The sequence below is a fragment of the Triturus cristatus genome, chromosome 1_1, assembly GCF_964204655.1.
Source record: "Triturus cristatus chromosome 1_1, aTriCri1.1, whole genome shotgun sequence".
Lineage (NCBI taxonomy): Eukaryota > Metazoa > Chordata > Amphibia > Caudata > Salamandridae > Triturus > Triturus cristatus.
In genome coordinates this window covers 99164368-99178070 of record NC_140579.1, presented here as the reverse complement: position 1 = coordinate 99178070, position 13703 = coordinate 99164368, and the positions used below count along the sequence as shown (strand labels likewise).

The 13703-nt window shown below is 46.4% G+C and overlaps 1 pseudogene across 1 annotated transcript in view; it reads left to right on the top strand.

Moving 5' to 3' along the window:
- Positions 1–13703, top strand: part of LOC146869617 (E3 ubiquitin-protein ligase TRIM11-like) — a 109784-nt pseudogene that overhangs the window by 19052 nt on the left and 77029 nt on the right. Inside the window, exons 4-5 of the transcript XR_014962402.1 lie at positions 3220–3450; positions 10158–10180. The product of XR_014962402.1 is annotated as an E3 ubiquitin-protein ligase TRIM11-like (transcript). The remainder of the gene's footprint in view (positions 1–3219; positions 3451–10157; positions 10181–13703) is intronic.

The following is a 13703-nucleotide window of genomic DNA, read 5'->3' as shown; positions in this document are numbered from 1 at the left end:
ATGTTGCCTGTTACACATTCCCAGCATTCCGGAACAGGCGTGCACGCTTACGCGGCGGATGTCATTCCAACTCATAATGAGTGGTGTGTTGCCAGTGCACGGCTTGCCGAGATTTTGGAAGGGTGACTCACATTCAGAATCTCTCCACTTTTCTTTAAATAGAAACCAAGGGTCGCTTATCTTTATTAACTCATGCCCATTTATGTGACTAGTTCGTGCTGTGGCTAATTAAATGAGCCTCGACCGCTTACGAAGGAAACCTCAGCATTGAATTCTACAGTATGGTCATTTTCTGACTGAATGGATTACATTTAGGACATGATTGTACCTCACATGACTTTAAACTTGCGGCATTGGCTGACATTTTGAAGAAGGGTTAGTTTGCTCCAACCCTTTCCTTTTTGTGCACTGAGAGTTAAGTTTTGGCACATTTTTCCTAATTCCTGCTCATTTGTTTTATTAGGTCCGGCTGAGGCTGCCTAATTATGTCTCGACTTGTCATGACTTAATCTACACTAAGGTTGATCTAATCTAGGACAGATCGTGAAGTTTCTCAATTGACACATACACTAGGGTCGAAACATCGACGCTTAGCCATACTACGTCCATAGTCATTACGCCTTTAAAAATCATTGTTAAGAAATAAACATATATGGAACAGGATGGATTTTTCAAAGATTTCCTATATTATTTCTTGATTCTCGTATTGGTTAATTGTTGTAAATATGTATGGAACACTGTCACTCTGTTATGTCAATCTGTTATAAGTCACAGGTTTCTCTTGTGATTCAATTGTGCAACTGCCATATATACCATGAGACATTTAATGGTTATATTTAAAAAAGATAACATATTAACTATGTTCTTTTCTTTTTTTGGTGTGTTTCGGACTTAGCCCTCTAACATTTAATTTACTCTGATTCATTATCCTCGACACTAAGCAATTGTTTGATCCGACAGAACACATTGTAGTCTGTGGTGGTATTATCTGCCAGATTACCAGGATGTCGTCAATGTATCTAATCCAAAAACGTATCTGGTTGCTGTATGGGTTATTGGCCCAGATGTTATGATCCTCAAACCAACCCATGTACAAGCAGGCCACGATGGTGGCTAAGGTGCTGCCCATCGATGTTCTGTGGCGTTGCAGGTAGATCTTGTCTTTGAAGGTGAAGAAATTCTCGGTTAGGGCTAGTTTGGCCAATTCCTTGATCCAGTGTATTGGGGCGTTCCATATCCACTCTTGGGTTTGTAGAAGGTCTTGGATTACCATTAAGCTGTCTTCTTGAGGAATACTGCTGTAAAGTGCTTCAACGTTCAGGCACATTAATGTTTCTTTGTTTGGATCGAAATCCACATCTTTGAGTATGGTCAAGAGGTCTGCGGTTTTCTTGACGTAGGATTTGGGCTATTAATCCACAATTTGTGACCGGGGTTCCAGGACTGAACCGATACTGGAGACCATTGGTCTGCCCGGTGGTGGGGTACGTCCTTTATGTATTTTCAGGATCGTGTAGAATCTCTGGGTTCTGGGTTCCTTGGTGGTCAGGAACTCCCTCTCTTCGTTGTTGATCCAGCCCTTCTTACTTGCTTCTTCTAGTAGCAGCTTAAACTTGTTTTGAGGTCTTCTTGTTGGGTCGATGAGGAAGATGGTGTAGTTTCTCTCTTCTTGGAACAGCAACAGGCATGATTACGATAGCGCCCCTCTGATCTGCTGGTTTTATCACATGCTTTCTCTTGTACTTAGTGAGTTGAGGGCAGCTGTCTCCCATTTGGAAAGGTTGTAGAAATTATTGGATTTGGGCCTGTACATTTCCTTGTCTTTTATGACTGTCTCCTCAAACGCCAGGATCTCTGGAGGGATGGTAGAAAGGGGAGGGGTGAAGTTCTATTTTCTTTTGGTTTGTATGTCCCTCTTTTCTTTCTGCTGGGGTGTAGTTCATGAAGAGAGCCTTGATCTGGATTTTTTGAAAAATTCCAAGTTCACACCTGGTCCTGAACTTGTCCATTTTAGTTGTAGGAATGAAGCCTAGTTCTTTGTTGAGAACCGTAAGTTCGTCTTCTGAGAAGGATTCATTGGACAAGTTGACCACCATATTCATTGGTTGCTTGGGCCTGGTTGTGCATGTTCCCTGGGTTGGCTCCTGGTGTTGGCCCCCTCTATTGTGTCATCGTTCCACTGGACCTGCCACCCTCTTCTTTGGCCTCTTCTTCCTCGTTGTCCGCCAAACCATAAAAAATGTTGGTTGGGTTGATAAAAGGGTATCAGTTGCGGCATCGGTGGTCCCTGGTGATTATCGACAGCAGTTTATCACACTGACCTTTTTTTTTTTTTTTTTTAGCATTCGGGTGCAAATAGAGATTAATTAATATGACTGTTGTCAGGTTTTTAAGCCCTTTGTCCATGACTTTGTTCTGACCGCAAATATTATCCTGGAAAGTCCTGCTTCAGGATTTTCTTTTGAAAATAAAACCAAAAACCGTTTGATGCAGGGCATTGTGATGCTGATGGAGCTCCGCACCAAGCTGAAAACCGCACTGACAGGAACCGCTGATCTCGAAATTACTGTCAGTTTGGCAGTCATTTCTAAAGTGCGACTGAATAATTTACTCCTGTCTCCCTGACGGAGAAACGGACTGCAGCCGTTATACAAATTAGGCCCCAAGTCTTTTCTACGAATCTTACAATAATTGTTGCTGTTCAGATATCCTCCTCTGTACTAGTGCATGTTTCTTATTTCACTTTGATACTTTGGGTGGGATAAAGAATAAAGTTCCATTACCCCTTTGAATTGGATATTCCAGAACGTTACGCTTTGGTTGTCTCAAGAGTAACAATGAGGGGGAGGGACAGAGGCAACTCGTATTTAAAATGACATATGTTTGTCCCCCAAGGCGTCTAGTCCAGACTTCACCAGCATCCACCTCAGCTGAGTGTTAATCTTTTTTTTTAACCTTTCTGTATGGCACGAGACAGTAAGAGATAATGCTCAGTCTTTGTAAAGTCACAACACCTGTGATATGTGGTAGATCAGACGTACTGTACATGGTGTTGGCTCCAGGGAAACGGTTCTGTTTGTAATGATAGGTGAATTAATGGTTAACATGGAAACCAGTATCAGTGAAAATTGCAGAGAATGTGATACATTTTACTGTAATATAAATAATAATAATAATATTACAGATATGATGTGCTTTGTTTGGTTTTTGTTCATTAAGGAAATCTTCAAGAACCAGACCGAGAAGATCATGAGAACATTTGAGCTTCTGAAGCAGTTTCTGGAGAAGGAGAAGCAACAACTTCTGAGCAAACTGGAAGAGGAACGCGAGGAGAAGATGACGAAGATTCAAGAGAAACTGAGTGAACTGGAGAAGCAGCAATCCACTCACCAGGACCTGATCGAAGAGATAGAGGGGAAGTGTCAGCAGCAGGATGTGGAGCTACTGAAGGTGAGAATTAAAAATCTGTATGACTAGAAGAGTAGTGTTCCTCTGAGGGACTAAGTGTCAGCAGCAGGATGATGGAGCACTGCAGGTGAGAGTTTAACATCCAAGGAAGTAGAAGAGTTGAGCTCCTAGGAGGGATAAGTGTCTGTAGCTGGATGTGGAGCTACTGAAGGTGAGAATTAAAAATCTAAAGACATAGAGTAGAGTTCCTATGAAGGGAAAGTGCCAGCGGCAGGACGTGGAGCTGCTGAAGGAGAGAATTAAAAATCTAAAGACATAGAAGAGTAGAGTTCTTCTGAAGGGAAAGTGCCAGCGGCAGGATGTGGAGCTACTGAAGGTGAGAATTAAAAATCTAAAGACATAGAAGAGTAGAGTACCTCTGAAGGGATAGTGCCAGCGGCAGGATGTGGAGCTACTGAAGGAGAGAATTAAAAATCTAAAGACATAGGAGAGTAGAGTTCCTATGAAGGGAAATGTAAGCAGCAGGATGTGGAGCTACTGAAGGTGAGAATTAAAAACCTAAAGACATAGAGTAGAGTTCCTCTGAAGGGAAAGTGCCAGCGGCAGGATGTGGAGCTGCTGAAGGTGAGAATTAAAAATCTAAAGACATAGAAGAGTAGAGTACCTCTGAAGGGAAAGTGCCAGCGGCAGGATGTGGAGCTACTGAAGGAGAGAATTAAAAATCTAAAGACATAGAGTAGAGTTCCTATGAAGGGAAAGTGCCAGCGGCAGGACGTGGAGCTGCTGAAGATGGGAGTTACACATCTTTAGAACTAGACGAGTAGTGTTCCTCTAAAGGAACAGCCCACCTGCGGAGGTTGGTAATACCAGTTTTTGGATACCTCGGCAATGGGCCACTGAAAGCAGGGTTTCCTCAAAGTGTTGTATGCCACTTCCAGACAATGGCCAATATTTGACATTGTTGGGTTATTCCATCAAAATGCTGAAGTCACACCTGACTCCCTATCAATGGCTCACTTACATCAGAGGCATTCTAAAGATGGTGTTCTGTCGAGCTTTCTCTCTGCCTCAATGAGTACAGGACGTTTGGGCTATGATCCCGATGTATCAACCCTTGATCTAGGTCACAGTGAGAGCGGCTGAGGCTTCTCGATCTCTTGATCTCCTGCATCCTGCTCATGCACCACGACAGGTGGTACATGCGGGTTTCTCAGTGGGACCTGAAGTCTCAGTGGGCTCTGCACTAAAGGAACCTCTCAGATTCCATCCAGGTGTCGGAGGTTTCTGCAAAAGATCTACAGTGGTGGCTGCTCTACCACATTTGGACTGGCGGCAGACCCCTCACCCGAACTTATCCAGAGCTAACGGTCATTACTGATATATTGTTGCGGGGTTCGGGAGGCCATCTGGGAGAGGCGGAGATCAGAGGACTGTGGTCACTGGCAGATACTTACCTCCACGTCAGCTTGTTGGAGTTGTGAGCTATTTGCTTGGCACTGAAGGTATTCCTTCTGACTATTAAGGGGTGGTAGGTTCTCACAGACCACACAACTGCCATGTTGTACTTCAACAAACAGGGCAGTGTGGGGTTGTGGGTCTGTCATGTAGCTCCTAGGAATTCCCCTGGACCTACGTGTTTTGGTTGACCTAAACTGAGGGCTTGGTGTACAAACAGACTCTGGACCCCCCCACAGGATACGTCAGCCGTTAGACCGGCTTGTTCTCCTGTGCAACTACCACCCTCCTGTATTCTACAGTGGTGTAGGTAGTTTCTGGCAAACACGGAACATGACCACCCTGATTCCTCAGGGATTGTGGAAAACAGTACTTTTCGCTCAGTCACTCGTGCTCGCTTATTTTCAGAAAATACATAGAATGACGATTGAAACATTTTCAATAAGTATTTATTGGTCAAGCGTCCGTCAAGTGTAAAACATATTTGCTGTGACAATCAGGAGACAGAAGCATACAAAAGAAATTGTAAGTACCAATATAGTAAACAGGAGATACATTTCTACCATAGTGCTAAAAAGCGGAACATGGACAGTTGTTAAAAGCAATAGTATTTGAATATTCCTAAAATGCGCATTCTACTTAAAATGCCTAAATGTACTAGCCTAGATATGTAGGTGTAGCATGTATATGTATGTAGCTAGCCAAGAATCCCCTAGAGAAGCTCTAACCCCTCTCCTGATGGTAGAGAACAAAGGACCCCCTCTCTGCTCCGAGGATGACACCCTGCAATGGATGTCAGACCACTGCATGTCGAAGATTCATCATGCAGGACCTCAGCTCGGCTTGGAAGGAATTCTCCTCTAAGTTGCAGGGGGGAATGAGAGTCTTGTATACTAGAGTGGTTACTCCAGGGTTTCTTCTAGAATACATATGTTTTGAAAACCATCATTAATGTTTATCAAAACAATGTGCTCATGCATAGCGAGCCTGTTGGCCGAGGATGAAAAAAGCGGTGACCCTTATACAGAGTAAGTATGCCATGGGACCTGTTTGTGTACGTCGGTGTAGTGATCAAGTCTACATGAGATCATGTAGTTCAGAGAGTTTATTCAGGATAATTACAAGATCATAACTAGACCCCACCAGGAGCAGCCAGCATGCTGCCCAGCCCAGCCAACTGTTGTCTCTGGCTCCCAACATTCTGTACTACATCATAGGATGAACATTCCACTGGCAAAGCAAGAGATGCAATGCATAACAACAAAGCCAGGATATTACAGTCAGGTACAGGGTTATTTTCATAATATATCAAGAGCCTGTTCACGAAGGGACAGGGCTAACTACTACGTAAAAGGTCACCCTTCAGAACCGTTATTGCCGTGTGGATGGGACAATGTATGTAAAAGGTGGTATACATGACAGGACTAGCCTAATGAACATGACGGGTCCTGTGCCAGGAGGCGCTACTTCTCTGGAGATAGCTGAACGCTCGGGGCATCTCCCTGATCACCCAACGTCTGTCAGATCTTTAAACGCGAGGGCGGACGAAAACTCAGCTCATGTTGCCTAGCGCATCACAAATGGCAACTGCACTCTAAGGTGGCACACGGCCCAGAAAAAGAAAGAACCCGTCTCAAACTATTCGCCACTGTGGAGAACACACAGGGGCCAATTACGATCTGGTTAGGCAGGGCTCCAAACGGGATTGTGAAAAATCCGATTCAGAGCCAATATTTCCGAGCGAAGCGCCCCCTTTCAGAACGACCAAGTACAATGCGATTAAGCCGTCAGCGCTGACTGAATTGGTTCTGAACCTGAATCAGTCAATCAGAGCCATTTTGGAGCCGAGTCGTGCAGCTCAATGGGGAGGGCTTCCGAACGAGCGAGTACAATGATGGATTCTGACAGCTGTACTGACTCGGTTTTGCAGAGATGAAACAGCAGTGGTAATCTGACTTCTGGGGGCTGTAGCAGGCCCCCCATCACCCGGGGCCCTCCTATTTGGTCGTACAGGGGTCCGTAGATGCACAGTGTGGCGGGCACCATATGGTGCCCGCCACAGGGTGCACAATTTTCTCCACCTACCCCTTTTTTCAATGGGAGCCTGTGTTCATGTAGGGTACACAGGCTCCCATTGAATTCAACGGGAGTCCGACCGAACCGATTCCGTACACACACGGACACATCGTACTCTGTCAGTGGGACTCCCGGAGTGCGATTCATATGGAGAGCATTCCCAACCCGATTCAGTGGGAATGCTTTCCAAACCAGATCGTAATCGACCCCACAGTATCCAAAGTTTTGGACATTGGATTTCTGAAGACCGCTCTCCCACAGAGACACCTTCTGCTTAAACTGGGGTTCGAGATTTCTGTATGCCTTTCCATCCTTACCCCTTATGCTGAGAGTACTGAAAGAGATCAAGAAAGACCTGGCCGAGGAAACTGTGGTACCCAGAACTTCTGGTCATGAGCAGTTATTCTGCTGCCCCTTCAAGAGGACCTCCTGACATGGTGGCACCGCTGAATCCTGCCTGCACAACCTTCTTTTTGTGATATCCAGCCCTCAAATGTAACGATTTTTGATACTTTACAGTTTGGTCTCTTCTTGAAGCTTAAAAGTGCCTGTCAAACGTTTTACACTGCATTCAGTCCTCTTGGCAGTTTAGGGTCTACCCTAGGAGTGACTTACATGTAATAAAAATGGAGGTTTAGGCCTGGTAAAAGGATTGTCTGCAGACATGTTTTAAAGGGCTATTTAAGTGGGGGGCACAATAAGTGCTACAGGCCCACTGGGAGCATTTAATTTCTAGGCCCTGGGTACATGGAGTACCACTTTAGAAACGACTTACAAGTAAATTAAATGTCCCAATTGGGTATAAGCTAATTTTACCATGTTTAAGGGAGAGAGCACGAGCACTTTACCACTGGTTTACTGACAATTGCTGGTCTCTAATCCCCTCCTGTGTAGCAGCGGGTTATGGTAGATTTCAATTGACAAGTTGTGCTTGGTGAGTGAAAATTGCTTTACCCGAATTGTTTAATAGTGGTTTGTATTGTAAACCTATTTATGTGTCTGATTTATCAGGCAGTGTTTTTGGATGTATGGATGGTTTTTGCGAACGATTTAGACAGTGTTTGGTTCATTGGGTTTCACTGAGGTGATTTGTCCATCACTGGTATTCAATCAATAATTTGTAGAGCGCGCTACTCATCCGTGAGGGTCTCAAGGCGCTGAGGAGGGGGGGGGGGGCTGCTACTGCTCGAACAACCAGATCTTGAGAAGTCTCCTGAAGGTCAGCAGGTCCTGGGTCTATCGCAGGTGGATGTGAAGGGTGTACCATGTCTTGTCGGCAAGGTGGGAGAAGGATCTGCCGCTGGTGGTCATTCGGTGGATGTGTGGGGCAGTGGTGAGGGCGAGGTCAGCGGAGCGCAGCTGACGGTTGGGGGTGTAGAAGGGGAGTCACTTGTTGAGGTATGCTGGCCCGGCGTCATGGAGTGCCTTGTAAGTGTGGGTGAGGAGCTTGAAGGTGATCCTCTTGTTGGGGAGCCAGTGCAGGTCCCTCAGGTGGGCAGTGATGTGGCTGTGGCGGGGGATACTGTGGATGAGGCGTGCGGAGGCGTTCTGTATGCGTTGGAGTCTCTTCTGGAGTTTGGCCTTGGTTCCCACGTAGAGTTAGTTGCCGTAGTCCAGCCTGCTGGTGAAAAGGGCCTGCGTGATCGTCCTTCCGGTTCCAGTGGGGATCCATCTGTAGATCTTGCGAAGCATGCAGAGGGTGTTGAAGCAGCAGGAGGAGGAGACGGCGTTGACTTGCTGGGGTCATTGATAGAGATGAGTCCAGGATGAACCCCAGGTTGCGTGCGTGGTCGGTGGGTTTTGGCGCAGTTCCCAGCGAGGCCGGCCACCAGGAGTTGTCCCAGGCGGAAGGGGTGGAGCCGAGGATGAGGACCTCCGTCTTGTCAGAGTTCAGTTTCAGGCAACTGCCTTCATTCCTTCATGGAAGTTGGTTTTGGCGGTGGCGGGGTCTTTGGTGAGGGAGAGGATCAGCTGGGTGTCGTCGGCGTATGAGATGATGAGGTTGTGTGATCGAACGATGTTGGCGAGTGGTGTCATGTAGACGTTGAAGAGGGTCTGGCTGAGAGATGATCCTTGGGGTACGCCGCAGGTGATCTTGGTGGCTTTGGATCGAAATGGAGGTAGGCGGACTCTCTGGGTTCTGTCTGTGAGGAAGGAGGTGATCCAGTCCAGGGCTTTGTCGCGGATCCCTGCGATGTAGAGGTGTGTGTGTAGGGTGTGGTGGCAGATGGTGTCGAAGGTGGCTGAGAGGTCCAGGAGGATGAGGGCCGCGGTTTCGCCATTGCCCAGCAGGGTCCTGATGTCGTCCATGGCAGCGATGAGGGCGGTTTTGGTGCTATGGTTGCTGCTGACTCCGGATTGGGACGAGTCCAGGGTGTTGTTTTCTTCGAGGAATTGGGTCTTCATGGGATCTTCTCGATGACTTTCGCCGGGAACGGGAGCAGGGAAATGGGACGGAAATTCTTGAGGTCCTTAGGGTCTGCCCTGGGTTTCTTGAGTAGGACGTTGATCTCTGCGTGTTTCCAGCTTTCCAGGATGGTGTCGGTCTCGAATGAGCTGTTGAAGATCTTCCGGAGTTGGGGTGCGATGATGGGGCTCGCTTTGTTGAAGATGTGGTGGGGGCAGGGGTCTGATGGTGAGCCGGAGTGGATGGTGTTCATGGTCTTGATGGTGTCTTCGTCATTGACGTGGTTCCAGGAGATCAGGCGGATGGTGAGACTGGGGGGCGGTGAGTCCAGGGCGTCGGTGGCTGATGTGGGGTGCTGGGTGTTGAAGCTGTATTCAACCAGCAAGGGTATTTCATGAAGTGACATAAATAGGAGTGAGCCAAGGGACTCTCCATGAGTATATGGACTCACTGCTCTGAATCCGCTGTTAAGCTTTCACAAAACAGCTAAAGATATTCATTTTTGCTTCCTTGTAAGTTCTCTTTCAGATTTAGCGCCAAGATGGCCTCCTTTGGTGCACAACGTGCTTCATAATTTATTAATATACGAGTATAACACACCAACGTGCATTGGGACTGTTCTGCTCTCTCAACCCACTCTCCGTGTCGAATATTGGCTGCCTAGTGGCTTAATATAGGCCATTTTACCATGCCACATTTCAGGAAATATCTATCCTCCAATAGCAGCTCAGTGTCCCTTAAAAAGGAAATCTGTACTCAGAATGATGTGGTATAAATATTTATTTGTCCACTTTCTCTCTTTTCTCTCTAGGGAGTGCAGATCATCTTGGGCAGGTATGTTCTCTTTTTCTTATAGACAATATAATGAAAACTTAATGAAAACTTAATGTGTGAATTCTTGTTCTCACTAATATTATGACACAAGGTTTTATAAATGTACGAAAAAGTAGCATCTTGGTGCTATTATTTCAAAACTGTGAACTTGTATATCAGTCTTAGATGGCAGAATAAGTAGCCTTGTTTTAAAAACTTTATTGAACTGATATAATTTGCGCAAAACTAAGGATTTGCTGGCACTGTGCTTCAAAAAATGCCTTGTGAGTAACACAGCAGCCTGCCATCCACACACAGCAGTATGAAGCACCCATATATGATAGAGGCCCTGCCACCCACACACAGCAGTATGAAGCACCCATATATGATAGAGGCCCTGCCACCCACACACAGCAGTATGAAGCACCCATATATGATAGAGGCCCTGCCACCCACACACAGCAGTATGAAGCACCCATATATGACAGAGGCCCTGCCATCCACACACAGCAGTATGAAGCACCCATATATGATAGAGGCCATATGATAGAGGCCCTGCCATCTACACCACCCTTTACCGCAAAGCCACCGAGAAAAACACTCTTTTGGCATATAGCAGTCACCACCCCAGAGCTCTTCGCGACTCACTCCCATACTCACAATTCTTGCGTATACGGCGTAACTGCTTCTTCAAACAAGACTATTTCTCTGAAGCTAACCTGCTACTCAAAAAATTGACTGACAGGGGTTACCCACGGAAATTAGTCAAGAGATCGCTCAAGAGAGCCTGGTATTGCCCGAGGGAAAATCTACTCACCCCCAAGGACAAGAAACAGAATGACAAACTTGTTTGTGTCACCACTTTCACACCCATCTCTAGCGTAGTGAAAAAATGTATCAAGAGACACTGGCCAACACTGAATGCCAGCAACCTCCATATAGAATGCCCCCTCTTTGCATTTAAAAAGAACAAAAGCATTAAGGACCATCTGGTCAGGGCCGCACTCCCAGAACCCAAAAGGGATCCAACCCTTAGATCCTTCTGCAATCTACCACGACTGGTGGGTCATTTCAAATGTACAAGCTGCAGTGTCTGCTGCCTCACATCAGATACCAAAACCTTCGTGCATGCTAACATTAACATCACCTTGAACAATTTTTCTAATTGTAACACTAATAATGTTATATACGCCATAACATGTCCCTGTAATTTGATCTATGTGGGCCAAACTACGCAGAAAATCAGGATTCACATTTGTCAACATAGAAGCAGAATCCGCTGCAAGACGGCTAACGCTCCTCTTGTTGAACATTTCACACAACTCAATCATACCGAGGACGACATGACATGGCAGGTGATCAGCGTTATCATGCAGTCCTCAAGGAACATGAACATTGCATCTGTCCTCAACAAAGAGGAACTCAAATGGATAATTCGCTGTGATAGCCATCACTCTGGACTGAACCGACTTGAGGACTGGTCTAATCTACTCTAACCCTTGAATATCCTCAAAATGTACAATTAGCCCTGCGTAATTTGACTGAATTGTTTTCTGTACCTTAATGTACCAATAACTGAGCATGTCCCTGTTGTTTCCATGCCTTTTACCCCTCTTCCTTCCCTTCCTAATTTTTCAACTTTAATTTTTGAAATCATACCCTTCTCTATACTAACAATTCCCCCCTGTCTTCCTCTTCTCCACTGGTCTTCGACCCTCATCCCGAGCCGCCACTTTTTTGGCTTCTTTTACCTTCCTTTCATCTTCCTTAAACTATCCTTTTTCCCCTATTACATATATCCTTGGACGACCATGACCATTCCATCATGGTTGCCCTCTTGGCCTACTTTGGCTTTCTTCTCTGTCGATTACTGGGCGGGTCTAATTCATAGTGTACTTCCGTCCCATTGAGGCTCTCCACCCGCACACACAGCCCGCACCTTCTCGCCTAGCCGGATCCTCGCAGGCTCCCCAGGTGAGTTTACGTCGCTCGTCTCCTTCCCCTTCCCTCAGATTACCCCCCCTACCCTACTCATTTTCCCTCCCTCCACCCCACAGGTTATTCGCGTTACCATACGCCTTACCACGGTTCTATCGGCTACCTACCATGTTGTCGTTATCCGGGCTCCCGCCCCACGGTGAGTCCAATTCTATTCCCACCTTCGTTAAACCCCCCCCCCCCCCCACCGCCCACCCCCTCCTTGCTCACTATCCCTCCTCTCTCCCCGCAGGCTGCATTGTTTTGCGAACGCTTCCACACGCACGTTCCGGCTCCCTCCGAACCTCAATTGTATTCAAGAATTGGCCTGACTCGCACTTGACGGACCTTTTCCTCCTCTCATTGGCTCAACGTCAATTTGGTAAGCCTTAGCCCGCCTGACTTCCCCTTGCACCTTGCGTTCACGCACTTCCCTACCTGCCTATTACCCTCCGATTCCCCTTTAGGTTCACTTCTCTGCCACCTCGGATTCCCAACATCCTTCGAGTCCTGGCCTCCGTTATTGATGTATGTGACCTTACCTGACTGGCCATTTTTCGCCTCCCATTGTCTCATCGCAATTCTGGCTGATTTTCCCGCCTCCACGTATCCCTGAACCTTCCACGAGTCCCGGACTTCAACACTATCTTTCGCACTTGCTTTACGTGACGCTACTGCGCATCACACACCACCCAGTGTGGAGCAATTTCTTCCCGCTCCGGACACTGTAAGTCTCTTCCACCTTGACTTTTTAATTCTCTGCACCACCCTTATGGCACTCCTCTCTCCTCGTATATTACTATTTTACACCACTCTCCCTTCGCCTCCTTTTATTCTTTTTAACCTCCCTTCCTAACTTTGCATACTGTCATTCTTCTCCCCCTTCCCACTAGGCTACCTCCCAGGCAAATAATTGTCATTCTCCTGTCCTGAAGAGATCCCACCACTCGCTAAGGGATCGAAACGTCGTCGAAATGTCTTACTGACTTTTTGTTAACAACTACCTTCGAGCACCAAAAAGTCACCTTTTAAATCACTTGCCTGGGTACCGGAAATCGGCTGATTTCCTATTACCCTGCCACCAACTCACTCACTGTTTTACTTTTTCTCACTATTTACTGTAATTTACTAGTATTTTCTGCATTGTCTTCAAACATAAAACCCAATTTTTCATTGTACTAATTGTGGCATCTTAACTTACTCTAATTGAATGGGACCACTGTTCCTTTATAAAAATGTTTACACCCTTGGTCCCTTCCGATTCCTAGGGTCTCCTTGTTCCTTATAATCCTGCCATCCACACACAGCAGTATGAAGCACCCATATATGACAGAGGCCCTGCCATCCACACACAGCAGTATGAAGCACCCATATATGATAGAGGCCCTGCCACCCACACACAGCAGTATGAAGCACCCATATATGATAGAGGCCCTGCCATCCACACACAGCAGTATGAAGCACCCATATATGATAGAGGCCCTGCCATCCACACACAGCAGTATTAAGCACCCATATATGATAGAGGCCCTGCCACCCACACACAGCAGTATGAAGCACCCATATG